This window comes from Rhea americana, unplaced genomic scaffold (assembly GCF_003343005.1).
Source record: "Rhea americana isolate MKP2758 unplaced genomic scaffold, rheAme1 scaffold_40, whole genome shotgun sequence".
Taxonomy (NCBI): Eukaryota; Metazoa; Chordata; class Aves; order Rheiformes; family Rheidae; genus Rhea; species Rhea americana.
Window position 1 is genome coordinate 3,321,720 of NW_028186535.1, and position 13,236 is coordinate 3,334,955.

A 13,236-nucleotide genomic window follows, 5' to 3' on the forward strand; every position below is an offset into this window, starting at 1 on the left:
ATGAGGAAATGGGGACTAATGAGACCTCCCCTAATGTCTCCTAATGACTCCCCTGCTACACTGCCCAGCTTTAGCGGAAACTGCATGCTGATGAGACAACTGAAAAAACAATTGTGCTTGGGGATTTTGAAGCATTTTATCACACACAATTTCTGCATCATACATTAAATTCCTCTGCATCAAGGGATATGAGATCATGATGGACAACAGATATTTGGAAAGCAAGGTGTTGTAGCATTATGGACAAATTGGAYAATAAAAAAATAAATTGCAGCATCTTGCTTCAATAGAGAATAGAACTAGCTACAGAATATTCTGTTTTTTCACAAAGGTTTGTGTTTTCAAAAAGGGTAATTTAATCAGGGTTCTGTTGAAGTCAGTGGAAATAGGTTGATATATACAAGCAGAAAATCTGTCCTAAATAGGAAAATAAGAAAAGAAAAGCATCCTCCCCCTGCTCCCATCCATACTTAATCTTCCTTGGAATTTAAAAGACTCYACATGCAAAATGAAACAAGATTTAGAGACAATGAGAATATCTGAAAAAAAACTAGACTGTTCTAGGGATTTCTGAAAATGATTTCTGCTGACTATCACACACTCTAAGATAAAATAGAAGAAAATTTCTGCCTACAAACAGCAGATCCAGGAGCTCTCTAGGGGCTTAATCTTTCTCAGATAGCAAGAAATCTAAGCTGAATAAAGACCTGGAGCTCTGCAAAATGTAAGTTTCTGATAGAGTGATATTGTTCTGTTTTGTGAACTACACCATTTATCTTTATTTCTTCATAGATGATACTTTATGTGACTAATTCTGAATTGGTCTATGATAAGAGTAAAAGCAGATGTAGGAAGCCTGTGTGATCTAAATAATGATTATACTTGACAAAGTAATTTTGACATTTTAGGAGGGGCACTATGGAATAATTTGCTTTAATTTGTTGCTCTTCTATGGAAGGACAAGTTTAGCCCAATTAGAAAGCAACTTTCTAATTGGTATAGGAGAAAAAAAAAATCCAAATACATAACTTTCTTGGAAGCTGACTTTATTAACCAAATACTAGTCCTCTCCTTCTCTGTCATGGCAAAGTTCTGGTGGATTTTTTTGTCTAGATTCTATGTCTGCTTCTGTAGAAAAAACCCTCTAAATCCACTTGTGTGGAGTTAATAAGCCCAACCTGTAACAATTTGTATGTCAAAGACCTAACGTAACAGTGATGGATTATGTTGTCTTGCCATGTGTTTTTCTTCCATGTTTTAACAAGGCATTACAGAAAKAAAAGAAAAAAAGAATGGTCATGCCAGCTCATCAAGTGGAAGTCCCTAAGGAAGTTTAAGCATCAACTTTTTCAGCGAGTGTGCTAGAGGAAAACTTGCCAACACTCTCATTACAGAATGAGCTAGACAGTGTAAGGCTAATTCTACAGTGTCCTTGCTGGTCCCAAGACCATCATTAAGATTATTAATGATTTGGAAACCTAAAGCCTACAAAGTCACTCCTAGTTCTCTAAAGGATCCCCTGTGCCGTCCTCAGAGCTCAGTGATCTCGGGGTGCTATTTGCACAATATTAGAAAGCCAAGCACGTCACCAATCACTCACTAGTCTTTCATATAGACCAGATAAATTCAATGAATTCTCAGGTACTCTTGAGACCACAGTTCAGGAGTTATCTAGGACTTGGAAAGCTAATTAAATGCTACCAGATTATGCCACCACTCCTCCCACCACTCCTACTCTTTAACAAGATGAATCAAAAGAAGGGCCTGGCAACTCTACTATACTCAGGAATAGGGAAAATGTAGTGTATAAAATTTAGCATAGCAGGTCTGCAAGTACAACTCCTGAGTGATATAAATGATAACTATCAATAATGATTAATTCTTATATACGTTTTGTCTTATCTTCCCCTCTTCCTATAAAAATAAACGTATTTTTTTTTCTTTTAACATTTAGTATATCATCTTTGTTTTGGGTTCAGCGGTATCCTTCCCTAGATTTTCTTCAGAAAACAATAATCCTGTCCTCAGTCAATATGTATGTCAATATCTGTATAGCCCAATTTACTTGCCATACTTTGTTCCTATAGTGTGGTTATCAGCTTTCATAGATGCTTTGATATTAAAGTACATTCATGCTCGCTGAGCATTTGCTCTTGCTACCTAATAAGGTCACAGACTTCACATAATAAGAAGACCTTTAGCTGAGATTATTATTTTCAAAGATTTTGCCTCACTGACTTTTCAGTTAAGTTTAAAAGCCTAAAACTTGTCCATTAAAATGGGTATTTTCAGTCTATTACTAATGCAGCACAATGACATATCTTGTGGATTATGATATTTACATGTTTCTAAACCATTTCAAGGATATCTTTGTGTGTATTGTGAAAAAAGATGTGCAAAAAGATGGAAAGGAATTTATTTCTTTTTTGTTTATATATTTGCTTTTTTTTTTTTTTGTAAGTCTTTTTTTTTTTTTTTGGGTTGCATCTTTGGCTAATTTAGATATTCTGTTGTCATTTATGAAGCTAATTTACAAAAATGAGAATTGTTCAAGGTCTCAAGCCATCTTTCTGAAAGAAGTGTGTGCATTTGAACTGATCTTTGTTTAGTTTTCTTCAACCAGGAAATTTTGCTTTAAAATTAATTTTGGTAACAAGCACACCAGGGTTTTATTTTTCTTTGAAGGTTTTTAATTAGTCTATCACTTAAGAGAGTAACCCTGTCATGCATGAAAACTACAGAAGTATCGAATTTGTCTACAAAAAGTACATTGGTTACAGGCTTCCCTCAACCTGTCTCCTCTCTGGGAGATAGTGCCTGTAGGGTAGCTTTTGCCTAATGTTTGCTCATCTCTTGGCCTTTGGTTGAGTATTCCAGAAGAGCTATCATTTAATGTAAATTATGTTACCTGTTCTTGTGGTTTGGATACATAACATTTACTGTCTGATAGTGCTTGCAATTTATATAGGTTTCAGTTATTAAGATTTCAGTTAAGGGATGTTTGATTTTAACCAAGAAACTGGTGATATCTAATGGAATTTAGTTTAGTTTTCATTATGAGGAAATATCTTCTTTTTCCTCTTTCAACTTATTTGACAAATGTGATAGAAAAATTCCAAATTGTTAATAAGAAGACTGTATTTGGCAATGTGGGTAGAGATGGGGAAATACACTGTAAATCACTGGCTTCAGTGAACTAAGAGATACTATGCAGAAGGAAAATTGTAGGTAAGGCAGAATGCCTGTAACTGAGCTCATTTGCCTTTGCTCTTGAGAATTTTCAATACAGTCTTTGTTTCAGCTAAACACGGCTGTATTATTTTAATTAGCTTAATGTCTTTGGCAGGGAACTGCTTTTGGAACAATACAGGAATAGGATGGGGATAAAATACAAGAAAATAGCACCTCAGCATCACTGAATTAGCTCATCAGTAGAAATAATTGCTGATGTTAGGTATGCTTGATAGAAAGCTTGCAGTAGTACTGMTATATTCGTTATCAGCTGAGATCTATATTCATTACAATCTCTAACATGATAAATAATTACTTTGAAAAAGAAAAGGCTGGATTTTTTTTTAATTCACTTATAAGCAAAGAAAGTATCAAGCAGAATAATTGCAAGAAAGATTTAAAATAARCATAAAAAGACTCCAGTAAGATGGTATAATTTTTCTGGTAATGTTTTACTTTAAAAAATGGAGGATAATTTTATTCTTTGTGATATACTTTAAAGATTTTTTTCTCTAATATATCAGATATATTACCTCTAATAGCCCTATCTAGATGCAGGTTYTCTGCTGTGGACCTTCCTGAGAAGCTCAAGGAGAGGTCTTTTTAAACCTCAAATAAATTTAGGCTTTCCTACAGTGCAGTGGTTTAGAGTTTATGAAAGTCAAGGATGTGATGAAAGGACTATGACGGAGCAGACAGGATTATACCTCCTAGAGCAGCGTCTCTTCACTTATATACAGAATTACAATTAAACGCTGTAATTGATCCTGGAACGGGAAGCAAACCCCACGGCTAGAGACAGAGGTAGATGTTGTGTTTCATTTAGGACTAGCAGCCAGCGCTGGGCTACATGGCCCAAGAGCACACTGCGGATGGCTGCAGATGCAAGCAAGAGATCAATGTAGYTTTGGGTAAGGCTTGCAGTGGTCTTCTTAATGGGTAGGAGTAAGGAAAATAATGGATGTATCACTCAGGAAGAAAGAAATGATACAATGAATGTATTGGACTTGTCAGTAGGATTCAGCCTGCAAGACTGGATTCACATGAGCAATGTAAATTCAGATTCACATAAACAATGTTGCTAAGACAGTTAAGGAAAAAAAGAGCCTTTTATGCAGTGCCATGCTATGCACCTAATAGAAAACTACAAGTGCTGGGAAGTTTATTGCAATATTATATAATTAACCTTTTTACTTCTAGTCTTCCTTCACACTGCATTTCTGTGATTCACTAATAGTCTATGGAGCCAGTGGAGGGGCCAGACACACTCTATTTGAAATTTTTTTTTTTTTTTTTTTNTCTTAATGCTTAATGCTAAGATAAATGTAACTTTTTCCACCAATTCTTCCTTTCTTTTCTCTTCCTTGGTGCGTTCAACATGGGCCAGACTGTAAGAAGTTTATTATACTCATGAAAATGCAGCAGCATTACCTCATTACACTAGAATTTATGTGCAAGAATTAAAAGAAACATTTGGAGGGCTATTTAAAATAGATATAAATATATCTGCCATGATTAAAGATAAGTAATTTAATTTAACAGAAACTGTTAAATAAACAGCATGTTATAATAGGCGGCAGAGTTCTAATGCCAGTAAGTAAGGCTGCCAGAGGTTTTCAATCATAAGCCTCTGTTTTCAGTTGCCTATAGGTTTGCCAGATTAAAAGTTTTTTTTTTACTCTAATTTTCAATGCTGAACATAACCCTCAAATATTTTGTTAAAGTTTTGATCAAAATAAGTCATTTTTCAAGAAGAGGTTAGGGAAAACAGCATTGACTAATTAAAAGTTAAATATTTTCATAAGCATTTTACTGGAAAGCTTTAATCTGGTGGCATTTGGGAAATAGAATATGAAGTCTGGCTTGAGAGCTTCCTTGATTCAAGAGTATGCCTATTGCTGTCCCTATGGAAATTTGACCTTGGAGGTCCTAATTTATAAACCTCTGAAGAAAATGTGTTTGCACTGAATAATATTTTGAAAGCAATGTTTGCCAGAGATCCTCTCTATGCTGAAAATGAATTATTCCATCAAAGATCATGCAAAAATTAGCCATACATGCACAATCCTCATATATTAACTGAGTGGCTTTCAGTCTGGGCCTTGGTAACGTTTTTCCTTTACACTGGATCTGGGGACCCTGCGGAGCTGAGCAACAAAACTGAAGAATACAAAACCTCTCTCTTCAGCATCACCTCCTTCTGCCACAAATGAAATGAGGAGGAAAGAAAGGAAATGGTGAGAGAGAAAAAGAATTCAGATTTGAGGGCAGATAGGGAGCAAGGAGGAGTGTGATAAAAAGGGTGTTAAAAAGAATTATTCTTGGATGATTTAAGAAATTTAGGAGAAAAGTAGAGGTTACACTGAAGAGAAGAATGTGAACTTCAGTTGGATACAAACCTGGAAGTAGTATAGGAGCTGAAAGTGATGCAGACAGGAGCCAGCTGARGAAACGGGAGTTCTGGAGCTAGGGAAAAAAGAAACTAAACAGGAGGCTAGAATAAGGGAAAGATTGAGAGGGAAATTTGTGTAGAGGTGTTTGAAATGACCAGGATATATTTTTTGAAGATAATTATTGTTTAGAAATTAATTTCACCATTCATAACTGTCAGTTTTCCTTTACTGAGGAAATAGCTGTAAAATCTATACCTGCATTCCTTAAATCCTCCCTGGAAGCTAACARTGAAGATGAAACTCATTACCAGTTTCATCACTGGTTCAATTAGCTGAAAAAAGGTAGCTGAAACTTCAGTGTGGCTATCCTTGTTAATCAGTAAGGGGAATCCAAAAGGACCCATTTGTTTCAGCAGGATTATACAGGTTTTTTGTTTTTGTGTTTTTTTTTGTAAAATCTTACTATTTTACTGCTTCTGATTTATGTTAAAGAGACATTAAGGTTGCAACTGAAGAACTCAGAAATTATGAAATACCTGAATTAAGGTCACTCAGGCAACCTTAATTATCACCACAGGCATGTATATTCTTTTATGCCATCTTTCACTCAATGCTTTCTTTCTGTACTACATCTCCATTCRCATCTGGATCTTTATGAGGCAAGACTCCATGTCATATCCTTCTTCAGAACTGGAACTGTATGTCCATTTGCCGGTGGAGTATTAATGTCTTCAAACTGGTTTTAGTAATGGAGTTTTCACAGCTAGATTTTTGATTGTTCATTTCTCTAATATATGTGGATGAAAAAACAATTATATGCCTACCTCATTGCTTAATGAGTTTTGATAAATGTCATTGACCAAGTACAGCATTATGACTTGTTTTCTGCCACAGGAGTTTTTTTTTTCTTTAATATTACTTCACTTTGTGAGGCAGGAGCAGGTAAATTTAGTAATAAGTGATGCTGTTTCTTTTTTACTATATGACTAAGATATTGCAAGGACATTCTAGTAAAGAAGAATTGTATGTAACTGCATGTCATCTAAATACAACATATATAACTGTATGTTATCTAACTACAACACTACAAAATATGAGTATTTCACTGACTTAATTAAAGATATTAAAACTACAAAAGTTCTGAAAAAAAACCATTAACGCTCATTTTGAACTCTGTTCTAGAACCTTTTTTTGACCACTATGTCATTACAGAGCCAAGTCACCCATTTGGTGAGAGTTTTGTTTTTTATCTACTGTTAAGAGCAGGATGAAGAACTATAGACTGAAAAGTGCCGAGGTACATGACAGTTCCAGCATTGTTTCCTCAGAAAGCTGTGTTTCCACATAGAAAATCTTTGTAGAGGGTCTACAGAGATTTTGSCTGTTAGAGTGCTGCTAGCTGAAACAGTCCCATGCCTATTTTTCTAGAAGACAGGAGCTCTCATGAACTGCAATATCTGACTGAGTGTTCCACTAGACTTTGGTGGCGAAGATAGCTGAAACTGCAAACAATTTATTTTCTCAATAACTTAAACCAACATGGCTTAGCTTGTATTGTGGTGCTACSTGTTCCCAGAAGCAGGAGGTATTTGATTGAAAGCTGTKCACTTTACAATGGTTAAAACCACTATCCTAGCACACAACACACCCTAGAAATCGTTGTCCTTGCCAAAAATCAGAGAAATCATCATTTTTAGCAAAATCAGCATGCGTATTATAGATATGAACATTAACAAAATGATGGTTTTATTCATTCATAGTTACATAACCTTTTGAATAACTTGTTAAATAGTAGAATTGTTGTGGCTGTGACAGTAAAAGCATACAAGAAGAATGAGTTAAACTTAGATGAAGGGAAAATACGTATAAATCTAATATACCTCTGGCTAGGCTGTCTTTGCCACCTGTACTGAAATAACATGGTCATATTAAATATTAAATACTTTCAAATCAGAGCCAGATCAGAACCAATTCCTCTTTATCACTTTAGTAACTGARTTCTTTTATCTTTTTTATGAAAGACCAGAATTTTAAAACATTAGTAATTTCCAAGTTCTTTYTGYRGCAACATTTAATTCACCTGCTTTTGCTGTTTCAGTAAAATTATAATGTGACATCTATAGGATGAAAAGATTAAGAGTATGGAATTCTTGCAGAAATACCTAGGAAGAGACAGAATAGTTATAGAACTCTTAAATGGCTCATCAAGACTATAAATTTATGAAGACCTTTGCTGATTTCTTGATCCTCAAGTATCTGTGTTATTGCAATGAGTAAGTTACAGAAGATACCAACAGAAAAAGCTGTTAAAATTGTATTGCATAAGCACTGCACCAAGGTGGAGCACATGGCAGACTGAGTTCCTGACAGCTCCAGAAAAATCCACCTGTGCTTATACTCATGGACTTTGATTTGAGTCATCTGGGGGCTCATCAGCAACAGTGAGTTTTCCTGCGATGTCAAAACTGAGGAGTCCTTTCCCCCTTAGTGCTGACCACAAAGGTCAAGAACTAGATTTTGTCTCAGCGCAAAATTAAACCTGCAGCTCTCTTCACAGTTAAATCTGTAGTTGTTCTTCTCCAAACAGCAGCTGCTTTTGAGTTYTTCTTGCACCCGTGGATCAGTAAGACAGTTCCATTTCTCTATGAGACAAGAAAATTCACGATATGGCTGCACAAATACAGAAGGCCCCTAAGCATCTGAATTAATTTAATTTAATTTGACCAATCAGAAAGACAAGCAATAATGTTGGAACGAGACACATCCCTGAAGGGGCAAGACTGGGAAAACCCCTGAAACTTAGCCCAGGATTTTTAATGGACATGATTAATCTAACCGGTATTTATACTGAAAGAGTCCACAGGTCCCTGACCTTAAAACCTGCTAATGAGCCTTAATAGTCATATTTTTCATGCATGCAACAGAGAAACAATTTGAAATAAAGCAAGAGAAAGGGAAAATCTGCTTTGCTGAAGTGAAGTCTRTTTAATAAAATGCTAGATCAAGAATGTGCAAGGCTGATGAGGAGGGAAGAGCGACTTTCAAAAGTGATRCAGAAGTGACAAAACTGAAAATGAAAAGTAATTTTCTGTCATCTAACCATGGCTAAGAGGAAAACTTGCATTGCATCAGAGAGGAGGGGAGAAAGATGGAGATGGGAAATGGACAGGAATAATCAGGAGGAAAGAGAAGGACAATTAGCTAACAATTATTTTTCAATATTTGAACATTTATATTTCTTGAAACTCCATTTCTTGTAGTAATTAGATGATTTATATACAATAATTTATATCCAATTAGTAAGAACTGTATATAAAATACAAAAATTATTTTGAGTGATAGCTGATCGTTTTGAAGTAAATATTCAAGAGATATGTTTGTAGTTCTAATAAAAATTTGCTAGAGTGTGATTTTCTAAATGTTTAGCTAGAAAGTTGGTCATAAAGGTATACTCTGTCTCTAAGTTTCCTAAATATTTATTTTAAAATAGTACAAAACTTACTGCATAGAGAGAGAGTTTTATGTTTCTTGGAAGTCACCATTAACTTTGCAGAGATTCTGGGAGTTAGGTAGGAAAGAAGGAGAAAACAGTCAAGGCAATAATATATGGTCCTTTCTTGTAGGGTAGAGCTGAGAGTGAATGAAATACCCATTTTAGCAAGCCAGGAAGAAACATGATTTTTTATGCACTGAATTCTTCAAAATGATATATAGCCACTGGCAGAGTAGTTTAGAGAGAATAAAACTCGTAGGATAATCATAAAAAGATAAGTGTTTTTGTCCTTAAGTCACATCATTTTGGAAATAAATCTCAATACTTTTTTATTTTCTATAGTTGACATTTCTGCTTAAGATTGGGACAATACATTTTAGTAATATTTTATTGATTAATTGGTTAAAATACAGTAAAGTGAGTGTCAATGAAGAATTATTTCTAACCCTGACATTAAAAAATACATTAGTTTTATAGAACAGGACATATCTGACTTAGAAACTTACTGAATTCTGCTCCAACTCCTGCAATCTGTACAGTCTTAAACTGATAACTATAGGAAGCAAACTTCCTTTTGTAGAAATATATTCCTTGTGATGGTATGAGAAATATTCATACCTAACCATTCAGAAATTCAGTGCTTTATATCCAAGGCAAATTTTCTGAATTCCTACTGGGCTTCCTGTAATAGGCTGAACTTTGCATCTCTGAACTTTTCCACCTTTCTTGAATATTGAACAGAGCTTGAGATTGTGTATCGAGAATGAATGATATTGAACGTTCCAAGATTAATTTTTACCTGTTGCATGGCCTCAGTTTAAAGAGTCTACAAAAGGGCTCCACATCTTGTGTTATAATCATAGTTATAACTTCAAATTATTCAGACCTCTTCAGAGGTCTCAGATATGCGTCTCCATTGTCCCATCTGCCTTCCCTTATGGTGTCCTAAAAACCACACAGACAACTGAAAATTCAGTGCATGCTGTCCATCTTAGTACCACTTGAATATTTTTAATTATTGTTTACCATGAGCTTTGACATCATATGTTGCTAACATTAATGCAAAATTTCATATCATGTCTGAACTATAGAATTTACTGGGAAATGTCAGAGCTGCTTGAAATCTCTCTAGCAGAGATTTCTCTCAATGAGATTTTCATAAGCAGTCAAAGTCAATTAAATGCTTGGGATAAAAATAACAAAAAATCTTGAAAAGATAGTGAAAGATGTTTGGAACCCACCTTCTACAACTAGTAGATCGTGACAGTCAGTGGCAAGTGCTTTCTTTGAGCTTCTCGGAGAAAATTAGCATTGCAAAGCTGAATGTTATACCTAGATTTTTTTAAAAAATTTTGAGCTCCCTGTCATCAACCTGCACTTTTAATTAAAAAARAWTTAATAAATTCTGAACACTTTTTAGAAAGACCCCAGGAAAACCTTCARTCTGTCCTAGAGCAGGSTGCAGCTCCTCCTACAGGAGTGGTTTCAGATGTCTGTCCGATGTGGTTCAGATTAGATTGTCTCAATTATGTTCATGTTCAAGAAAATTAACYGTGTCATTAAAATAGTTAAATGAACTGACATGACAAAGAAAGAGAGTAACTCCATTGTGGTTCAGGGAARTATGGGTCATCTGGATATTATGTTCAATTTTCATTTCTGACTCAATTCAAAAAAAACTTTGGAAAATTATTACTTGCAGATTTACGATCCATGCATCATAGGCCTTCCAGTTAATTAATTATAAAGCATAATTCTATTCAAATTCCTACAACATAAGCATAAGTCTCAGCTTCAGTTCTGCAATGATGCATTAACATGTAATATCAGAACACATTGATTCTTTACATTGATTTAATACCTTAGAAATGTTTGATGCTCTTGAAGTACTAAGAACGTCCCAGGATCCCTTCATATTCAGATTTATTATGTCTTTTAAGGAAGAGCTTGAAATTTAGGATAAATATTTTTGTAAGCTATAMTAAAAAGCTATCTTTTCAAGGCTACATATGATTGACAGGATTATATAATGGAAAGYGTTCTTAATTTTATATTTAACTGTTCAACAAGAGACTACTTAGAAGTATCTAAAAGACAATATATGGTTAAAACTTTTCCAGATATAATATGTAGCTGTCATGCAGATAATTTTGCATTATTGCATGTCTTGAGGGAATGCCTTCTACTTAAATGTCAGCGAAAAATCTAATACTAAGAATAAAACGATTTAGGGTCTGCAATGGCTTTATTTTTCATTTGTTATTTGTCTATATTTAGTAAAGATGTTTGGTTACACAGGATATTAATAATATTTTACTTATTGAATATTTCCTGTTTTTCCTATTGAAAAAGTATAACATCCTATGTATTTTACTAGCATCAAACACCAATACTTATTTGACTCTAGATGAATAGCAGCTTAAGTRTCTTGTAAAAGTGGATTGTTGAAGCAAGGTTTAAATTCATTWTTTCCTAGAAAGCCAGTTAATAAATACTAAGAAGACATCATAAATTTAAATACTTATATAATGGAGTTTTTTGAATAGGTAATGATAATGTGACCAAAAATAATTCGTAACACTTTTTACAATCTTTTTTTTTTGGCTGCAAAGAAAAGTTAATCTTTGCAACTGTGTCTGGTCACGTTATCTGGTTTCATTGTTGTTCTAGATATTCCTAGTTCTTTTTCTTTTCCTAGGAAAATTTGTTTCTCATGTATAAATTTGTAAATTCAGGTTCTCATTTTCTAGACCTCTTTGAAATATTATTGATTTTATGTCTTCTCTTGGAACTGAGGAATTATATGTGATCTCATTGGATTTTATGCCTATGTTATCAAACTATCTGATGGYTTGGATTCATCTATTAGTCTGCTGTTTGTGGACCTAGAAGATAGAGTAAAAGGTGAGGGAATAAGTCAAGAGCCAGCTTAAATTGCCTAGCTCTATCAGCCATTTTTCCCTCAAGGGTGRGATTATCGACAGGATTCTAGCCCTAAAATAGTACTTCACATTGCTATTGCTGTGTTACTTTTCCAAGAAATATTTCACATGCTGCGCACAACAGGCAAGAATCATTTGATCAGCCATTGAGGTGCAGCTAAATCTGCAATAGCAAGACCAAAAAAAAAAAAAAAAGGAAAATTTTTGAATTAATTCTTGAGTTAACTCTGCACAAAAAGCCTGTACTGGAAGAAAAGTTACCATATCCAGTTGAAACTCCGGCAAGAGTTACAGTAGGCCAAGAGTTAACACCTAGATTGCAACTGGAAACTGTGGCTAGAAAACGCTGGAGTCTTTGCAAGCTGTTAAGCAGCACTTATTTCAGTAGTGTTGATAGTCTTGTAAAAGTGACTCAAGAAGTTCATCCTAAGTAGAATAAATCACTTCACTTGAATCCAGGGTTTTAAAAGGTGATTGTTTTGTCTTTTTGATTTTTAATTAACATCATATGTATATATTTATGCTTAAATTAGTTTGTTTGGTTTAAATTAATTAGTTTGAAAAAAGAAAGATCTTGATAGTTATACTTAGGRTTAAATAGTACATTTTATTTACTTAATTTTTTTTATTTAAATAACAGCCTGGTCCTACTAATTTAGTTACATATAGCACTAGGACTAGAAAAAAGTGGGAGCATTCATTATCTATATTGTCATGCATTACAATGGTAAAATGAAAATTCACATTTTTAAAGTGTAACTATTATGTTTTTCAATTATGTAATGAAGCTTTCTATTCATTACTTTGACTTGGATTTATCTAACAAATGAGGTAAGATAATGTTTTTCATTTGGACCAGTTCATTTGAAGTTGAAGGGAAAAAGGAGGGGGGAAAAAAGGAAAAGGAGAAAAAAGGGGATTTTTTTTTTTTTTTTTTTTTTGCAATAGATAAATGAAGGCTGGAACCTACATATTTTGAAAACATGCTCTCCATAAGGAAGACTCTTTCAAAGGTATTTTGGTACCCAGAGAGGTCAATGCAAATTAGGTGAGCGAAACCCATTTTTCTGCCAGCGTGACCGAAGGCGGCGAAGCGCGCGCGGGAGCAGCAGGCCGCTGCAGCAGGCGAACGCGGCGCGTGCGCGCAGCGAGGGCAGAGGAGCTCCAGGAACGGGCT